Source organism: Syngnathoides biaculeatus, chromosome 8 (genome assembly GCF_019802595.1).
Source record: "Syngnathoides biaculeatus isolate LvHL_M chromosome 8, ASM1980259v1, whole genome shotgun sequence".
NCBI lineage: Eukaryota > Metazoa > Chordata > Actinopteri > Syngnathiformes > Syngnathidae > Syngnathoides > Syngnathoides biaculeatus.
In genome coordinates, this window is record NC_084647.1 from 12,405,459 (window position 1) to 12,427,069 (window position 21,611).

At 44.4% G+C, this 21,611-nt stretch overlaps 1 protein-coding gene across 12 annotated transcripts in view; it reads left to right on the forward strand.

Moving 5' to 3' along the window:
* b3gat1a (beta-1,3-glucuronyltransferase 1 (glucuronosyltransferase P) a) overlaps nt 1-21,611 on the forward strand; it is a 156,522-nt gene that overhangs the window by 89,748 nt on the left and 45,163 nt on the right. For 10 of the 12 annotated variants that reach the window (XM_061827063.1, XM_061827062.1, XM_061827069.1 and 7 more), the window contains one exon: nt 15,500-15,731. The exons of the other annotated variants lie outside the window; for them this stretch is intronic. The gene's annotated coding sequence lies outside the window, so the exon portion shown is untranslated. The remainder of the gene's footprint in view (nt 1-15,499; nt 15,732-21,611) is intronic. 12 annotated transcript variants of the gene reach the window in all.

Consider the following 21,611-nt stretch of genomic DNA (forward strand, 5'->3'; position numbering starts at 1 on the left):
CATGGTGAGATCACGGGCAGGCGATGCAGCCAATACGGCGACCACTTGGATGTCGAATGACACTTCCGCAACTTTGCGCATGGATGACGCACTATCCGCTCCATTTAGTTTTTCGTATAGACGTTGAAGTGACTGAGTGCTTTTCTGCAAAGGCCGTTTCTCAGTGCTGTCAAACGAGGATCTCGCGACTTACAAAGGCCGAGCTGATCCGGCTCCATTAACAAGTCGAGCAGACAGGACACACACAGAACGCACTAAGACACCCTGAAGGACGCAAAACACGCGCGCACACACACACAGTGTGTGCTTAATTATGAACTGACTTTGACTGTGACTTTCATTTGCGGTTTAAACCAAGCATGGCCCAAATATGGAGGAATCCATAAAAGTCATCCCGGGATCGTTTCTATCGCTAGTAGCTAGCTGGCATGTCTCATATCTTATTTTGGTTTTGATCTCTGCTCATGTTATGGATTTTTGCCGGCTGCTCAGGGTGGTAAATAACCACTGAGGATCTGCTGCCTTTGATGCAACTTTAGCTTTGTTTACCGAGGCAAATGCTTTAATTGCACTGTTTATGCAAGGCAGCGCAGCCTCCTATGGAAAAGTTGATTGCGTGCTTTTGATTTAATTGACTTCTTGGCCCGACTTTCTTTCAAAATAATTGTTTCCCAACTGTGTTACAGTGTGGCCTCCAAAGTCAAATACGCCCAAAGTCCAGCAATTGTTTCACTCTGCTGACATTGTGTACTTTTTCTACTTTACAATCAACGCTGTTGCCGATCAAAATCTTAAACCGTGTAGAAACGTTTTAATTCCAGCAATACTGCTAAACACCACTGAGTTAATATAAAATCCTGCCAACGTTTGCCATTAGCTGTTATTTTGAAAGGAGGAGTAGTTTTACTCTGTTTTAGTTTTATTATAAAATGGGTGGCATTTCTTGTGTGTCTGAATGTTAAAATGTTGTTTAAAATATCCCGTAGAGTAAAAGGTTTCATGGCCAATGGAACAAATCACGTAGGGAAAGTCGTTTTGAAATTGGAAAATTTTGGTACTCAACCAGTATCACTGGATCGATTGTGTTGGAGGTTCCACGATGTCATGAATTGAAATTCAGTGTAATGTCACATTTTCATTGCAATCCAAAGGTTTGAAGTAAATTCCAAGTACGGACATCCAACATGCATACTGTATCTACAAGTACACACACACACACACTACATTTGTCAGCGTCACGTAAGAGTAATTCCCAATTATCTTGCTGATTAGCTGGCAAGACTCTCTTGGTTTCACTTCTTTTGTTAAGCACCCTTGCAGTAATTGTTTATCTCATGTTGTCTCTCTCTTGAACTCAAAACATTCTCGAGACATTCAGATATTATGTTTTATATATATATATATATATATATATATATATATATATATGAGGACAGCAGAACAGCGATGAGATGTGCTGTAGGTGTGTCAGAATAATTTAAGGTGGAGGTGGGACTGCATCAGGGTTCCGCGCTGAGCCCCTTCCTGTTTGCGGTAGTAATGGATAGGCTGACAGATGAGGTTAGGCTGGAATCCCCTTGGACCGTGATGTTCGCAGATGATATTGTGATCGGCAGTGAAAGCATGGAACAGGCGAAGGAACAATTAGAAAGATGGAGGAAGGCGCTGGAAAGGAATGAAGATTAGCTGAAGTAAAACATATTCTGTTTTTTGCGTGAATGAGAGGAGCGCAGGAGGAAGAGTTGCAGGGAGAAGATATTGCGAGGGTGGATGACTTGAAATACTTGGGGTCAACAATACAGAGCAATGGAGAGTGTGGTAAGGAAGTGAAGAAACGGGCCCAAGCTGGGTGGAACAGTTGGCGGAAGTTGTCTGGTGTTCTATGTGACACGAGTCTCCGCCGGCCGGCCATGATGTACGGATTAGAGACGGTGGCACAGAAGAGACAACAGGAAGCAGAACTGGAGGTAGCAGAAATGAAGATGCTGAGGTTGTTGCTCGGAGTGAGCAGGTTGGATAGGATTATTAATGAGCTCGTTAGAGGGATAGCCAAAGTTGGACGTTTTGGAGACGAAGTTAGAGAGAGCAGACTTCGATGGTTTGGAGATGTCCAGAGGAAAGAGAGAGTGACTATGTTGGTAGAAGGGTGATGAGGATGGAGCTGCCAAGCAAAAGAGTGAAAGAGAGGAAGACCAAAGAAAAGGTTGATGGATGTGGTGAGGGAGGACATGAGGACAGTGAGTATTTATAGAGGAGGATGCACGAGATAGGCTTTGATGGAAAGAGACGACACGCTGTGGCGACCCTTAACGGGACAAGCCGAAAGGAAAAGAAGATATATATATATTACTAAGTAGTAATACTGAATCCACATTTTTAAATGTTTAAAGGAATGGTGCAGAAGCTACATCCATGTTTGTAGACGTTAAAACTGAATTTGATCCCATTGTGAATACCGAAGAATCCTTTGTTTTTTTTTTTTGTTTTTTTTTCCCCTCCGCCAGTTTCCTCTGAAATACGCGCAAGTAGTTCTTTTCATGTGCTGCAGGGAAATACTTCCATTCACCGGAGCGTTTGTCTCGTAAAATACTTGCAATTACCATCAGTGGATGCTCTTAATGGCAGCGTGAAAAAAGGTTAGTTTATACCCGAGACGAAAGTGTTCCCTTCGCGGGCTGACATGAAGTGTTGCGCCGCAGCAATTAATTGGCTTGTCACCCAAGAAAATGTTTCAACACTTTCGAGCAAAGCTTTTTGTGACTTGCAAGGATGGGCGAGATAAATCCATTTAGCTGTTTGATCTATCATGCGGTGAAACTGATTTATCATTCATATCAACAAAGATTTGAAGTTGAGCAGATTTGACGACCCAACAGTAACCGCCAAATCGTGTTCATTCATTCAGGTCTGAAGAAGTCAGAATTTCTCTAACATAAATTCTATCCATGCTACATTCCTCCACTATACTGACATGTCGAGTCCATTAAAAACAGGTGGCGTGCAATTGGCTGGTGACCAGTTCAGGGTGTACCGCACCTTTCGCCCAAACTCACCTGAGAAAGTCTCCAGTCAACCAAAAAACATACAGAAAAACATTTTTTATATGTATGGACAATGTAGGTTTCACTTAAATGTCGCGGACCACAAGTTGTTAAAGTCTGTTCCAAAAGACACACCGTACTTGCATCACCCTGAACTGGTCGCCAGACAATCGCAAGGGTACATGGAAACAAACAATCATTAACACTCACATCCATCCATCCACTTTCTTTGCCATTTATCCTCACAAGGGTCGCGGGGCGTGCCGGAGCCTATCCCAGCTGTCAACGGGCAGGAGGCTGGGTACACCCTGAACTGGTTTCCAGCCAATCGCAGGGCGAACAGTCGCACTCACAATCACGCCTACGGGCAATTTAGAGTGTCCAATTCATGTTGCATGTTTTTGGGATGTGGGAGGAAACCCAAGTGCCCGGAGAAAACCCACGCAAGCATCGAACCCGGGTCCTCAGAACTGTGAGGTCGACGCTTTACCAGCTGTTCCGCCGTGCCGACCCACTCACATTCACACAGTCTTTAATAAAACTTACCATAACCTACCATACTTTTTTGGGACGTGGGAGGAAAACCTATGTTGGATTGGGAGAAGATGCAAACTCCACACATGCGGGGCCGGAAATTGAGCCCGGATTCTCTGAACTCCAAGGCAGCTGCACTAACCACTCACCACTACCTCTTATAAAGGAATCTGTTTGAAGGCCCACCTGTACACACAAACAAAAGCTCAAAACTTAATGCACAAAGGATTGCACCAAATGTATCATCAATTTGAGTGAAGAAGCAAATCTTAAACGAACGAAATTATCCATTTTTGAAAGATTGCACTTCCCACTTTTTGAGATGATTTTGTCTTCAAGTGGGCACCGGAGTGTGTAAGTCCTCAGATCAAAAAAAAAAAAAAAAAAAAAAAAAAGGAAACAAATGCCGCCGCTATCATCCGAACTAGATGGATGACGACGCTATTCTGAGGACATCCTCTTGTCACTTGTCTGCCTTCTGATCCGGCCCGTCAGCCGACATCCCTCCAGGCGGGCGGTCGCTGTCGCAGGTGCCCGCGCTCGACGGCGTCTACCCGCTCGTGCACCTGCGTGTTGTCTTACCTGAGTAAACACGGTATTTGAATTAAAATGGAGACGCCGCCACGCTGGTTCCGCAGCTGCGTGTCACAAAAAGCGCCGCGAGGGATCGCTTAACGACGACTTTATCTAAAACGCTGCCGCGCCGATCCAACAAGGACATACATGTTCTTCTTAATGCCTTCCTTCATTCTATAAGATTACTTAAGGCACCTGTTTTATGGGCAGCAGAGCTCATCAATTCCCCCGAGCCTGTGTAATTACAAAGCCTCTGAGTGTGGCCTATATGATTGGGCTCTCGGGCATTGCCACCTTTTTTTCAGGGGTGTCAAGGAAGAGACCGCATGCGTTATGTAATTGCAACCTCTGCACAATTTATGTGGTGGATTTGGAAGGACCTTTTTTGTCTGCATCTTTGCACCGGTGTGCCACAGACGTGGTAAGGCTTAACTTATTGGTCATGTGATCTGAGGTGCAATGCAAGCCGTAGGCACATGGTTAAACTAATCATAACATAATTGCCTGGGTCATTTTGAGCTAACTATATGAATAATGGATCGTTAAAATGTGTTGTGTTTTTTTGGGAGGGGTTGACCTTTAAATCTGAACACACAAAATACCGTAATTCCCAGCCTACGGAGCGCACCTGGTTACAAGCCTCACTGAGTACCTTCGTAAAGGAAATAGCATTTGATACAAGCGTGTAAAAGCCGCAGGTGCCCACATCGAAACATGAGATGTTTACAAAGAAAGACGGTTCAAAGGAAGAGTTTAACACCAGTGCCAACGGTAGCGCTAACCCTAACAGGGCCGGTTAAAATAAAACTTACCAGTAAATATCATTGAGACACGCCAGTAACATAGCAGCAACATGCGAGCACAGCCCTATCGCTAGCGCAGTGCTAACAGGGCCGGTAAAAGTCACTTCTTTGGCACATATATTCCACCGGTTTCGTTCTTACCTTTTTGGCTCAAGTGCCCCCTTGCGGCCGTTAGGAAAAATGCACAAATTACTCGCCTCACCGCAGAAAACCCACGCAGGCACGGGGAGAACAAGCAAACTCCACACAGGGAGGGCCTGGATCGAACCCGGGTCCTCAGAATTGTGAGGCCAACGTTTTCCCAGCTGAGCCACCATGCCGGCCCCCCCTTGTAAAATAATTGTTGAAAATTACTGTGAGAAGATTAGCACGATCAACCTCATCATAGAGATTTCCATGATTAATTAATTCATAATTAAAGGTAAATTGACCTCATTTGTTATTTCAGAAGTGTGTATTACATTGTTAGCCCCTAACATTAATAAAACCCAAACGTAGCTTTTCATTTCAAAAAGGTTGATGTGATGAAATCCACCATAAGAGCTTTATTACCAAGCACCGCGCTAATGCTAGTGCTAACACTAGCGCTAACAGGGCCGGTTAACATAAAACTTACTGGTAAATGTCACTGAGACACGCCAGTAACACAGCAGCAATACACTAGCACAGCCCGAACGCTAGCGCAGCGCTAACAGGGCCGGTAAAAGTCACTTATTCCACCGGTTTCATTCTTACGTTTTCGGCTCGAGTGCCCCTTCCGGCCGTTAGAAAAATGCACAAATTACGCCCATCACCCCGTAAACCGCTGGGTTGAAAGTGTGTGGAAAAAGTCGCGGCTTGTAGGCCGGTGTGATGATCTGAGCGCTCCCGGTGCTGAAAAGTCTTCTTGTGATTAATGCGCACGCACGTATATGAATGCGGGCACGCTTATATTTTGTTCCTTCCGGCCAGTCTGAAACATCCGCATTCATGCTTCTACATGTGCCATTCGACAACTTGTCACCGAGTGTTCATGTTCGCTATGGTCGTCTCAGAAAGACGAACACAGCGAATGTACAGATATGAGTATACTTTTGTTTTAAGGTTAGGGTTAGGGTTACGGTTAGGATATAACGTATGTTAGCTTGCTCTATGTAGAAGAAGGGGAACTATGAGAGAGGGATTTCCCAGTAACAGTCTACTACATACCCAGAGTTCCCCTGTTAGTAACGCATGCACATAATTCAAAAGGGGACTTTTCAGCACGGGGGAGCGCTCAAACCGTCACACCAGAAATTACAGTACTGAGTGTATTCATCCCTTGATCAGCAGACCTTTTTCTACTACTGTATACCAACACAGCATGCATTCAGTTTTGGAAGGATTGGAAGGGCTAGTTCCAAAGAGGATATATTATATAAGTATGAATACAACGTCAGTGCATGACTAACAGTCCAAATTTACCATTTAACCAGCACAGAAATGTTTCCTTCAACCAGTTGTTAAAATAGCAGTTCATAAAACAGTCAATGCACACCGAGGCTTAAACATGTCATTACCTTCAACGCTACTCTCGGCTTCCCAGGTGACCCGTTGATACAGTTAAAATTCCCCTGGTGTAATTTCTTCTGCTTGACATGATGGACAAAGCGCAAACACGGATCTTGCCCGGCTCACATGCTGTGGATCTTTATTCTAGCTCAAACTAAAAGGTGTGTGATTGTCACGACCGGAACATGGGGTTGCACCCAAATGCACAACTCAGAAGGCGCAGAGGCAGTTTGGGAAACGTCTTTATTTACTCCGGTGTCGAGAACCCAACAGGCAGTCCACGGAAGCAGCAGTAATGAACTCGGCAGGCATGAAAGGCTGGTCAGTAGGCAGGCAGGAGTCGGTACGCGTGAGAGCAAGAACAGGATCAGGAGAGTGCGGGAACGAGGCGTGAGGCAACGATCTGGCAAAGGCCAGACCGTACGTGTGGTCTTATTTGTATAGGCCGTGATTACTCCACTGATTGCTGCAGGTGCGTGCAGCATCGGGGCCCGGCAGAGCCCGGACAGGGACCGGCAGGGCCATGACGGTGATGGGTGGAGGTCAGGGTTCTGAAATTCTTGTACTTGGAATTCATCGAAGCGTGGCTTTCAGTCTTTTCAGATCCTGTTATTCAATCTAATGCAGTGCATACAGCGAGTTAAGAAGGTTTGCAGAACCAGGTTACGACCCCCCCGTACTACTTCCCTATCCTTGGCACAGACACAAAACAAGAGATTCTCGTCACATGTAGGACACACTCAATACTTGGCAGAAATACTGCTCCCTGAGTATTGCCGTCGGCCTTTTCATATTGTCCGTGGCCACTTTTCTTTGATTCACTTAATTTGTTTTCTCTGGAATTTCAGTACTATCACTGTTGGGCCTTATTTTCTCAATATGTCTGCCTCTACTTTGTTCCAAGACCTGTACATTTCTGTGTAAAATGGAATAAATCAAATCAGCAAACAATAACAACAACAAAATGTATTAGGTGTGTGCTCTTACAGTCTTACAGTGAAGCTTCCTTTCTTTAAAATGACCTTCACAGGTTATGTTTCATCCACTAGTGAAGGAAAAATGGCCATCGTAAGTAAAATCATTTGTTCTGTCGTTAACATCACTTCAGAGGAGGTGGTCTCGGTAGAAAGTGATTGCAGAGTTCCAAACACAAGTTATGATCTACTACTTCCTAGCAACCAACAGTCCAATGCACCGCAGTGGTTATTCCTGTACAGCTTTGCAGATGTTCTGTACCATGATGCTTGCGCCCCAGAAATGGTCCATGTGTGTTTTTATGGCGCATCAGGGGTGAGGTGATAGCTTGTAAAGCCACAATTTTGCTAGAACCTGATTGGATTGCTTTTCTCTTTAATTTCTTTTTTTTTTTCATTTCTTTGCTGTGATTGGGAGTTGGCGATATCTCTGTCTTCCGATGACCAAGCGTTCAATAGCAAAGTCCCGTTTTGCCCATTTGAGATTCTTACTGTCGTTATGAAGCAGAATTCACCAAGCATTGAAATTGTTGTCCACTAACAGGGAACATAACACAACAAATGAGAGCTGGTAACTCTATTATATGGCTTTCAAGGCTGCACGTACAGTATCCTGTACTGTATTTTATTCAAGCATAAGAATAGCATACCAATCATTGAAAAGCATCTCGCTATCGAGCTCGTGCGCCTACGTCATCAAATCATGTCACTGGCCGGAAGTGACGGTCAAACAAAGCATTCTTCAATGCTAAGTCGGTTGGAGATGGCACGAAAATACGTCTTATACCACGACGCCTAGAGTTTTGTCCGATACGTTAAACATTTAGAAGGTGATGATAAATGAAGGTATGTGGAAAAATGAGAGACACTTGGCATAGAGGAGCCATATTTAATGCCGAAGTCGATGTTTTCGCCGATGGGACATTGGACTATCAACCCGCTTCCGCTTGTCTTGAACAACTGGATCTACACATGGATCTGGTGAGTAAGTTGTCAACATATACACGGAAGATTTTGAAAGCGTAGAAAAGTCTGGATGCGTACAAATACTTGGTTGCTGGATCCGTTCGCAATCAGGAATAAATCCCACATACCAATGGACCCACTCATATATTTTCAATACACATACCAATATTTAAATAAATGACCCCTGGTTTTCCACAAACTCGCATTCATTAACTATGATTGGGGGAGGGGGGGGACAACGGGTCGGCTCCTCTGTACATGGAAGCATGTTGCGGCCACGCATTAAACTTTGGTAAACTTCTCCGTGACAGATGTTTTTGGTTTTTTTTTAAATATGCATTGTTCTCAAATGAATCCAATGCGTATTTAAAAAAAGAAAATAAACCGCTGGGGTAGGCTCCAGCCCTCGTACACGGAAGCGCGTTGCGGCCACATGTTAACCTACGTAAACCTCTGTGTGACCGACAGTTTTTCTTTTTTTTAAATACCCATCTGACTCATTTGAGAACAATGCATATTAGAAAAAAAAAATGTCTGTCGGGGAGAGGCTTACCAAAGTTTAACATGCGGCTGCAACACGCTTCGTGTACGTTGGAGACGACTCCCTAACGCATTATCATCAAATGAGCCAACTTGGCAATATAAATACTTCTTGGGATTTGAGACTATAAAGTAAGATAATTCCTACCTGAAGTGAAGTGATCGCTACACAGTCACGTGTGTTTGGTTGGGCACCATCCAGCACGTTTATATCCATTGATCTTTTCTGGTCTTTTCATCTGGTATTCCATAGAATGATCTCTTTGAATATCTGTCTCGTCTGTTGTGACAACCAACAGCACAACAAGTCTCAGACATTGTGAATATTCTGCTCCCGTTCAATGTCCCCCACACTGTCGAGCAGCTCTTTTTGACCGGCAATATGGCGCCGAGAAAATGGTGACGTCACGTGCACGAGCTCTGTAGAGAGAGGATGACGACGGCCATAAATATATTTTTAGTGTGTGTTCTAGCTTATGTTTCCAAATTAATCCTGCGCAAATTGTGCCCGATCAGAGCACAAATTTGCTTCGGAAACGCTTAGGTTCATTTACCGTTCCCCTTGTGTAATCCCCTCTGCTTAATTCAATTGAAGCCATTTATTTCTCAACTCCACTGAGGCCGGAAGGTAATACTGTACCAAGTTTTACACGAGACACGGCCGCATTGTTGCTGAGCCATTTTTCCTGAGGTGAGTGGGCGTGTACCGGCCATGAAGTCGGTAGAACTTGAAAAATGAGGAGTGTATGTACTGCATAAGGACACTGAGCACTGATCCGATGGTTTTGCTCCGGTTCTCCTTTCAAAGGCTATTCTAGAAAATGGACAAACTGCATTGATGTCAAACTTAAGCCAAGTCACTGACTCATTTTACCTGTTATGCATAGGGAAATGGAAAATGAAAATATTTTAATGGAATGGAATCTTTAAGTGACGAGAATGTTCTGTACATTCTGACACATACACGGGCTTTGTGAGTTCTATGTGACTTACTTTGGCCGGCCAGCTGTAGTAGCAATGGGGAAAATTCTGGAAAATGGTGAATTTTTGGCAGTCACAGCTACTCAATGAATCATTTCAACTTCACAATAACGCTCACAAAAGTAACAAGACAACACTAACAAAAGGCATTGTACAGATTCAGCAATAACATCCTTTTGCTACAATTTATCAATGTGGCGTATATTTGGGTGTCCTCGGCTGTTTCAATGGTCTTTTGAAATGTCTGTGCAAGCAAAAGGTGTTTTGGTTCCAGTACTGGTCCAGCACAGTGTGGTATATTTCATTCTCTTCTGATTAAAACAACATCTAGTAATTTGAAACGATGTTTATTTCAATACATAATGTGATAACAGAAGTGGCACGGTGTCTCAGCTGGTAAAGTGTTGGCCTCACAGTTCTGAGGTCTCGAGTTCGATTTCCGACCCGCCTGTGTGGGTTTCCTCCGGGCACTCCGGTTTCCTCCCACATCCCAAAAACATCGATGTGCCCTGTGATTGGCTGGCAACCGGTCCAGGGTGTACCCCCGCCTCCTGCCCGTTGACAGCTGGGATAGGCTCCAGCACTCCCGTGACCCTTGTGAGGATAAGCAGCGAAGAAAATGGATGGATGGATGGATGGAATTTCCACTAGGTTTGATTGTGTGTGCGACTGTTTGTCTCTATGTGCCCTGCGATTGGCTGGCAACCAGTTCAGGGTGTACACCGCCTCCTGCCCGTTGACGGCTGGGATAGGCTCCAGCACTCCCCGTGACCCTTGTGAGGCTAGGAGGCTAAGAAAATTGATAGATTGATGGAGTTAACAAGGTTTACACATGATTTATAAATATCTGCAAGTTTTTTATTTTATATTTTCAATTGACAACTTGCACAACATTTATAGGAAATCAAAATGCCCCATCCCACCACTCCCCGCGACCCTCGTGAGGATAAGCGGCAAAAGAAAATGGATGGATGTTATAACAGATGGGTATTGGAGTTGAAATTTGACACTTAGGGAAAAAATACATAGTCACACACTAACTGTTATCATACATGATGTCACACAAACTAATATATCAAAGCATTGTTGCTTCTTCTTTAGCTTTTTGATTGATTTTTTTGGAATTAACCAAAAAAAAAAAAAAATCTAACATACATTTCATTATCGTTGCGTTTCAGATGAGTTCCCCATCACACGTTTCGTTCTGCGAGCGAAAGGACAACCGGGCGGGGTAAATAAAAACAGGTCGGGATTTAACCTGGGCCAAGATGTTCTCGCACACCGCGAGGCACAGCTGCTCCACATCACCATGGCAACCAGAACTTAAAACACCGTGAGTGTGGGGGAAAAAAAGACCTTTCCCCTCCTAAGCTGCGATGAGCAAATGCTGCAGCACCTTGGCGGAAGACTGCATATCGGCCAAATTATCATCAGTATCAAGCTATTTATTAATAATAATACGGATGACGTGACACTGCATGCTCGGCGACGCATGGAAGGACTCAAGCAAGATTCTCGCAATGAAATGTATCAATCACTTAGGTGATGATCACCCCTCTGACATTTTCTTTATTGTTTAACGCAAGCGTAATGAAAGGTTAATGCAAAATCTAACGCGCCTCTTTCCACTTGACAATCAGCCAAATGGCTAATTACGATTCTCAGGGTTGGACGACGACCTGAGCGTGCGACGATTGTACTCGTGACAGCAACAAAAAAAAAAAAAACACAAAAAAACATTTTGTGCTGAGCATTCATCGAGCCACCGGGGGGGGGGGGGGTTGCCGCCCACCTCCGCCGTCCCGCCAATCGATCCGCAACCTCAATCCGTCCCTGCTCGAGAAAGCCAACCGCCGCGGCTCCTCCAATTACAGCTGATGAGATCCTTTTTTTTTTTTTTTTCTATCAGAAGGTGTTAGAGCCATATGGCACTTTTTAGAGGCGCAAAGAGGATAGAGAGCGAGGCTAAGGCGGCTGGTGGGTGGGAATGGACTGGGCTTCTCCATTGAACTTTTCCAAGACAGATGCTGAACCAAGACCCACTTCTGAATTATTAATATGAACGCTTACACGAGAATAAAGCATTTACTCGCCCGCTGACAATCCTAAATTCATCATAGTCGTACTCAAAGCACGTGACATCCCGCTCAACTGACAAAAACATCCATCCATCCATTAATTTTCCTAGTCGCTTATCCTCACAAGGGTGGTGGGGAGTGCTGGAGGTAATCCCAGCTGCCAGCGTGCAAGGAGGCGGGGTACACCCAGAATTGGTTGCCAGCCAATCAAAGGGCAGATCGAGACAAACAGCCACACTCACAATCACACTTTTTAGAGTGTCCAATTAATGTTGCATGTTTTTGGGATGTGGGAGGAAGCCGGAGTGCCCGGAGGAAACCCACGCAGGCACGGGGAGAACATGCAAACTCCACACAGGGAGGGCTGGGATCGAACTCAGGTCCTCAGAACTGTGAGGCCAATGCTTTACCAGGTGAACCACCGTGCCGCCCCCCCCCCTTGTTAAATCATTGTTGAAAATTACTGTGAGAAGATTAGCATGATTAACCTCGTCATAGAGATTTCTAGGATTAATTAATTCATAATTAAAGGTAAATTGAGCTCATTTGTTATTTCAGAAGTGTATATTACATTGTTAGCCCCTAACATTAATAAAGACCAAACATAGCTTTTTATTTCAAAAAGGTTGGTGATGAAATCCACTATAAGAGCTTTATTACCAAGCGCCGCGCTAACGCTAGTGCTAACGCTAGCGCTAACAGGGCCGGTTGACATAAAACTTAGTGGTAAATGTCACTGAGACACACCAGTAACACAGCAGCAACACACTAGCACAACGCTAGCGCAGTGCTAACAGGGCCGGTAAAAGTCACTTCCTCGGCACATATATTCCACCATTCTCCTTCTTACCTTTTCCGCTCGAGTGGCTCCTTGCGGCCGTTAGGGGGAAAAAAATGCACAAATTAGCCACATCACCGCATAAAGCGCAGGGTTGAAAGCGTGGGAAAGAAGTTGCGGCTCTTAGGCTGGAAATTAGGTGAAATGTTGTAGCTTTTGAGATTGTGCAGATGTCCCTAATGTTGTGTCCAGGGAGTACATCCAGTTAGCGCGTTTTCCGTCTTCCTTCTGTGCAGTTTTTTTCCCCCCTCCGGCCCATGCGCCGTATATCGTTTTGGTCCATTAAGGAGAAGAGTTGTGCTTTCTGGGCTCTTCATACACGCACATCATAAACAAGAGATGCATTTAAAAGGTTTTTGTTTTTTTTTTCTTTTCATTTCATTTTCCAGATGATGGATCACGGATGCATTGATGTGCACCACACGTGAAAGCGCGGGTCGATTTTTCCGCATTTTCACCTTCACAATAAATGAATGCATCATCTTCTCCCCGTCCGGGATCTTCCGCCTCCCCGCTTTGTCCTCCATCCGTCAAGTGTCAGGTGCCCGCATTGACACAGTCAGCCCGCATCAAAGTCAGCGCAGACCATCGCGCGGGGACTCAGGGCTCGGCCAAAAACTGATGCTGTTGCGCCGTAACCGTAAAATGTCCTCTCGAAGTGCAGAAAATTGCACGGGTGTGCTGTAAAACATTTTTTTTTTCTGATGGAATGTGACACGATTGGGATGTGGAAATTTAAATTCTCTAAGACAGGCTGATGAATAATGTTAGCCCTATAAAGAAATCCATTAACGTTTTTACCATACGGTGCTCTCGGCAGATGCAGCGCTCTTAAAAACACGTGAAATATGAATGTATCGGCGCGTATTAAACAGTCGTGACTTTTACTAGTCCAACCTCATTTCAAAGCAGTCTATCTGCAAAACAAGCGTCGGCCTTTGCTCTTATTACATCACGCCTCCCTTTCTGAGTCCCGTTTCGAATCGGGCGGTAACCATGGCGATGCTCGGCACAAAAGGCCACGTTTTGGATGAGTGCCGAGGCTTATCTGCGAGGTCTTAACCCCTAATGAGCATCCTTTTGGTCCTTCCGCCGTCTCAACTTTTTCGCTAATCGCGGCTGTGATCTTATGAGCGAATTTGGCTCGTTTGCAGTTTGGTGAAAGAAGACTTTTTAAATATTCAAAAGCGGCGTCTTGATGTTGCCCGCTTTTCTTTTTCACCCCCCTTTCTTCTAACGTCCTACCAATAAGTGAGAGTAATGGAAAGGGTGAGGGTATGGGTGGTAATTAGCTGTTTAATTCATACTCAGTTTTCACTGCTGCTGTCAGAGAATGAAGGATAGATTTGCTATTATTGTCAATGCGTGGATGCAGAACAGTGTCTAATATTTTGATTCCCGATATACTACAGTCCGCTGACAAGATTATTATTTTTTTTTTTTTAAAGACCCCCTCCCACCCCCCACGGTATAATACAGTCCATTCCTAAAACACGAAAAGCCTTAATCTCAACGGAACACGTATTGTTAAATATTGAATAAGTGTCAGTCAAAACTGTATACGCATTGGATTTTCTTCCGAGAGCTGTACCTGAGGATTTGGCTCACGGGTCAATAGAACCTCTTCATACAGTGGCGAACACTCTGGTAGATAAGCTTATTCAGGAGGGTTGTTGTCCACTTGAATTAAATGAACACCCCACTGCAAAGGAGAGAAAAAAAAAAAAAAAAAAAAGCACACCATTGTCAATATCTCATTTTCCTTGGTGGCCGAAACAACCTTGCCTTATCACTCTATAGCGCCTGCAGATTAGACCATCCATCCATTTTCTTAGCCTCTTATCCTCACGAGGGTCGCTGGGAGTGCTGGAGCCTATCCCAGCTGTCAACGGGCAGGAGGCGGAGTACACCCTGAGCTGGTTGCCAGCCAATCGCAGGCCACACCGAGACAAACACCGGCACTCACAATTACACCTAGAGGCAATTGACATTGTCCAATTAATGTTGCATGTTTTTGGGATGTGGGAGGAAGCTGGAGTTCCCGGAGAAAACCCACGCAAGCACGGGGAGAATATGAAAACTCCACACAGGCCGGTCTGGGATTGAACCCGAGTCCTCAGAACTGTGAGGCCAACCAGGGTCGGAATAATTTGGAACGCTGATTTGTAATATGTGATGTTATAAAATTACCAATGTATCAGTACCATATGTTAATATAACCACAGTGTAATATTACCTCCAGAAGGAACAGCTTTTTTTTTTTTTTTTTTAAATTATATAAATATCCTTTGACTGTCAATTTTCACCGCAGGAGTGTTTTCAAATGCTGGATCGTACAGATCGGATCATAAAGATCAAACTCAAAGGGCATCCCACGTGGTTTCTATGGTTATTGATTAGATTCAGGCCGGTAATACCAATGTTGTATGTAGTAAATCCATAATTTTGGATCATTTAGGTGCAACACACTGGCTGCGAGTCACAGAGGGCACGCATATACTGTCTGTTTTCCCCCCTGACACAAATTCCCATTCCAAGCGTCTCACAATGACCCGGTGGCTTCATTCCCATCCGTCAATGCTCTTCATTGTGTCAGAAAGAGGAGGCCCATTCTTACTCGCGTCTCTCCTTTCCCCAGCGCGCCAGAACCCCTCTCGGGATTTCGGATGTCACCTTTGGTGCGGCTTCCACGCCGGTTGCGCCCACTCGACCGGGATCGGCCCCGCGCCGCGAGCGCCGCCAATTAAGGCAGGCGAGTTGTGACAGAAGCGGACGACGCGTCGAGGGCGAAGAGGAAAAAGGACGACGACGGCGGAGGAGGGAAGAGGAGGGGCCTGCGGGGGGAAGCCAACACAAGCAGCAGAAGACGTGTGAGTCTCTTATTGGCGACGGTGTGGCGGGGATGCCGCACGCATTCTTACGCTGACCGTTTTAATCCATTCCTTTGTACGAAATGTGTTCATTTTAGGGCAACGTGCATGTGACCTACCGATTTCCCTACTCAGTGCACATTACATACATTTTCGTAACATCTTCAATCTAGATCAACCGCGAGATAGATCGATAGATAGCCATTTCCTCGTATCGGCGCTCGTATACATCCAACTGCCACTGGCTTCACCTGAAAACCATTTTTAAAAATGCGTTCTGGGTTACTGTGTCTAAAATGGACCATTTAATTTCATTTGCAAAAGATATTAAGGAAGACCAGGGTACTTTGGTAGAACTTTAGTGAGTACTTTTTTCCTTTCGGCTTGTCCCATTGGGGGACAACAGCGTGTCATCGTTTTCCATCTGAGCCTATCTTGTGCATCCTCCTCTCTAAGACCCACAGTCCTCATGTCTTCCCTCACAACCACCACCAACCTTTTCTTTGGTCTTCCTCTCGCTCTTTCGCCTGGCAGCTCCATCCTCAGCACCCTTCTCCCATATATACTCAATCTCTCGCCTCTGGACGTGTCCAAACCATCGAAGTCTGCTCTCTCGAACCTTGTCTCGAAAACATCCAACTTTGGCTGTCTGTCCCTCTAATGAGCACATTTCTAATCCTATCCAACCTTTTCACCCCAAGCGAGAACCTCAACATCTTAATTTCTGCCACTTCCAGTTCTGCTTCCTGTTATCTCTTCAATGCCACCATCTCTAATCCGTACATCATGGTCGGCCTCACCACTGTTTTATATACTTTGCCCTTCAACCTGGCGGATACTTTCCTGTCACATAGAACACCAGACACCTTTCGCCAGCTGTTCCACCCCGCTTGGACCCGTTTCTTCACTTCCTTACCCCACTCACCATTGCTCTGGATTTTTGACCCCAAGTATTTGAAGTCGTCCACCCTCGCCATCTCTTCTCCCTGGAGGTTCACTCTTCCCCCTCTACCCGTCTCCTTTCTTGTGCAAGCCTCCATCTTTTTAATTGTTCCTCCACCTGCTCCCTCCTGCAGTAGTGACTACTAAACTAACGACCTAAACTAAAAATCATGACAAAAAACTGTTTGAGATTTCACTGCCGGTTCGACTCAAGTTTCAGATGTATTTTTCAGTTTTATTCATTCATTCCACAAAAACAAAAAAAACAGGAAGGTGAAAGAAGCCGAGCCTGCTAAGGATAATCCAAGTGGATGTCGTAGTTGTACCGACAAAATCGGTCCTCTTCCCACATCTCAAGTACGTGAACGTTGATGTCAAAGGTTGTTTGGCCACCCAATTTACCTCCATATTTAAGACAATTAAACACTTGCATCAAATAGCATTCAGAAAGAAAAGCATTATTTCAAACAGTTCACCAATGAAACCTCATTTTCTTCTCATTCGGTTACAATTCTTCATGATTATCATTTAATTTGTCCTCACCCATTATTTCTCATGATTATTCCAAATGAGTGTTAGTACAAATAAAGGTATCTCTCTTTAATAGAAGAAACCGCACCCTCGTCTGCAAATACAGTAAGTGCCCAATTTTCCGAATGTGGTATTGTTCTTTTTTTCCCTCCTTTGCTGATTGATGAGGTGATTATCACAATAGTTCTATTCCGCCTAATTGAGTCACACAGCGTCCTTTTTAAACGTCCTTAGTTAACCTTCCTTTCTTGCTCCGTTAAAGGAAAATTCCGGTGGTTTGCATGAACAATGTATCCAATAAGTCACGTAATATGTACTCTATTTCTACAATGTGATGTTGAATCCTCTCTCATTTAATAGTGTTTTGAGAATTTTTTTTTTTTTTATCGACAGTTGTGAATTTTCAGGGGCGATGCCATTTTCGCCATTCACATGACCTACGTGCACGGACGTGACGTGTTACGTACCGTTCCAAACGCTCGTGTGGGACGCCATTTATTCTCAGCATAGATTTCTCGGATTTATCCTCATCTGATGAAGAAATAGCAGTATCGGTTGATCGAGAAGAGCCATGAGCTCGCTCCCCGCCGAGCCCCGGAGCTCGCTCGTCAGGTGGAGCGAGTTCATCAGACTCCGCGTCATTCCGCCCGAAGAACCATCCAAATATTCAACATTATTTACAGCCGAGTGGCAGAGCTCGCTCCCCACCGAGCCCTGGAGCTCGCGGCATTTACAGCCACAGGTTCAAATCCGTATGGAAGTATTCCTCCGTCTTCCCGATCAACCGATAATTTCTCCATCAGATGAGGATAAATCCGAGAAATCAGCGCTAGGCATAAATGGCGTCCCATGTAATCGAACATTTAGAACGGCACGTAACACGTCACACCCGCGTACGTAGTTCACGTGACTTGCGAAAATGGCACCGCCCCTGAAAATTCGTAATTGGTGATTAAAAATCTTCTCAAAACACTATTAAATGAGAGCAGATTTAACATCACATTGTAGAAATAGAGTACATATTACATGACGGATTGGATACATTGTTACTCCAAACCACCGGAATTCCCCTTTAAGGTTGAGAAAGTCGGATTTCCGCTGTCTTCCTTCTTCTCCCAGCATATCTAATAAAGGTTCAATTTTCACTCATCCACCCAGCCCATGAATTAGGAGAACCGGGTCAAAATGATCTGACAGATCCACTTAACTCTCTATCTCCGATACTGTACCGACGATTCTATTCCGGGCTGCAATATGGTGTCTTTTCTGTATCTGCTGCAAAAGTATGAGCAAACTCAGCCGAGCTGATGCGTCAGATGGGCAAAAGTCAAAGAAATAATTTGAAGGTGTGAAGGCAGCAAATAATGAAAGAGTGGGTGGCTCTTCAACAACCAGAGAAAATATTGGAAATGCTGCAGATTTTGTTCCGAAGTAGCGCAATAAAGTCCAACCTTGTGGAATATTTTACAAGCGACATCTGTTCAATTATGTGATCATTCAAGATCATCATATCATATAGTACACCGCTGCACACCGCTTATACTGAAATGTGACAAAACTACACTGAAATTAACCTTTTTTTTATAAAGGCGGAATTTTTCATTGGATTGTGAAAGTCCACTTAATTTTGTCAGTACGTTTAAAGAGGATTGCCTTTGATGAGTGAACTTGCAACTTTGACGTGAAATAAGCCAGGTTTGCACACGCTCACATCACGCAGGACTTACATAAGCCACGGCGGACTGCGGGGATCGCACTACTGCGAGATAACTGAGCTCAGCTCTGCACCTGAAATTAATTTTCCATGCCTCGGATGCAAATTAAGAGATATCCACCTATTGGGATGGGGAAGGGGCGAGGGGGGGATTTGTGTCCTCCAGAAAAACTCGAGTAGTTACAAAATTGTGTTGTCGCTGGCTGTCAAAGAATCTGTTTCCCCAAACGTTAATTTTCTGTCGCGCTTGTCCTCATCAAGGACATCTCATCTGGATCGGATCACTGCTGACCACAGCCTTGCGGGTTGAATTACCAGATCTGAGATTCGGGGTTACTGCACATCGAATTTATAAAAGCTGGCATAGGAACAGCGTCTAAGTACATTGAAGAAAATAAGTATTTGAACACCCTGCTATATTGCAAGTTCTCCCACTTAGAAATCATGGAGGGGTCTGAAATGTTCATGGTAGGTGCATGTCCACTGTGAGAGAGATCATCTAAAAAGAAAAATCCAGAAATCACAATGTATGCTTTTTTAAAAGATTTATTCATGTGATACAGCTGCAAATGAGTATTTGAACACCTGTCTATCAGCTGGAATTCTGACCCTCAAAGACCTGTTCGTCCGCCTTTAAAAGTCCACCTCCACTCCACGTAGTATCCTGAATCAGATGCATCTGCGTGGGGTCGTTAGCTGCATAAAGAACCTTGTCTGTAAGAAGCATATCAAGGTTCTAGCGTGGCCTAGGCAGTCTCCAGACCTAAACCCAGTAGAAAATCTTTGGAGGGATCTGAAACTCCATGTTTCTCAGCGACAGCCCAGAAACCTGTTTGATCTGTGTGGAGGAGTGGGCCAAAATCCCTCCTGCAGTGTGTGCAATCCTGGTGAACAACTACAGAAAACGTTTGACCTCTGTAATTGCAAACAAAAAGCTACTGTACCAAATATTAACATTGGTTTTCTCAGGTGTTCAAATACGTATTTGCAGCTGGATCACACAAATAAATCGTTTAAAATATCATACATTGTGATTTCTGGATTTTTCTTTTTAGCTGATCTCTTTCACGGTGGGCATGCACCTACGATGAAAATTTCATACACCTCCATGATTTCTAAGTGGGAGAACTTGCAATATAGCAGGGTGTTCAAATACTTATTTTCTTCACTGTATGTACAGTCGATGTTTTATATCCACTGTAGATAATCAAAACAGTTGGGCTGCATATAAGGTTGTTTTATATTACCTCATGCTCAATATTACTGTCGGGCATTTTTCAGCTTCAGCAAGTGGATACCAGCTCACTACTGATGTATTTACTGTCTCTCTTACCATAGAGAATAGCATATGTTATGTAATCGTTGTAATCCGCTTGCCTGCCCTTTCATTTGGTGGGATCTGAATTAGCACTCACTCACTAATAAGCAAAGCGGCGTCACATCATAGATTTATGGACAGCAATCATCGCTGCCCGTCACGGGAAGCGCAAACTCTTCCGCTTTGTCCACTCTTGTTTGTCAGCCCGAGCGCACATAAACGTAAAGTCACACAGCCAACATGCAAATGAGACACGTATGTTCCTTCTGTTTGGCTCTATAAAGATGTTACTCAAGTGGCTCTTGGACTAAACCAGGATGTTCTTTGCTGGGACTCGGAGGGATACAGGGAAACCCAGATAGGAGAGCTTGGGAGTGGGCATGAGATCTCTCAGGAATTGGCAGAAGAGATGCAGAGATGGGAAGATGGCAGAGCTACTTCATGCATAGATAATTACAGTTGTCTGAGTCATCGATGAAACATCATCCAGAATAAATGCATCTATCATTGATCACAACAATGATCTTGTTCAGGGTCACATGGAAGCTGGTTCCTGCTGACTTGTGGAAAGAAGCGTTAACGCCGTGAATGAATCACTTGTTAATCACTGCACTAAAACAGACAATCACTCGTGCTTAAGGGCAGTTCAGAGTATTCAATTAACCTAAAATATTGACTAAATATTACCCTTTCGGGCTATGCCCGGCCAAGCCCCGTGGGTGCAGGCCGGGCCATGAGGCGCTATCCTTCCGACCCCACCTCAAGACTTGGCTCCAGAGAGCGGCCCCGGTGACCCACGTCTGGGCAAGGCGAACCTAGATCCAATATTTGTACTGATCCTAGGAGTTTATGGAGCCATACTTTGGTCTGGTCCCTCACCTAGGACCTTTTTCCCCATGGGAGACCCTACCAGAGACAACTTAGCTCCTAAGCTCATCCCACCACGATAAGGTGACGTCTCAAAGAGGGGTTCATGGTTGTCATTGTTTAAAAAAGCGTCAATTTAGGGGTTAGTGGTTATTGTGCTGGCATGCACTTGAGAGCCAGGTTAGGGTTAGGGTTTTTTTTTTTTGATCTGTTTTCTATTGAGGACAAAAAAAACTTCCTATTGCAATAGTACTTTCAGCGCTTTAATAAGTAATTATTACCACAGTTATTTGGCAAATCCACAAGAACGGCGATGACAATTAATTAAAAAATGCAACCAACAATGAAACACAGGCTTAGGGTTAATCTGCTCCTATCTGGCACTCTTCTCCTGAATGGAGAGCTTTACAGATCTGAGCATTGTACGTTGGGAAGAGATTGTATGCTTATATCCTGACCTAAGGCTGTACATAATATAAAGAAAAGACCGACTAGAGTGTCATTTTCG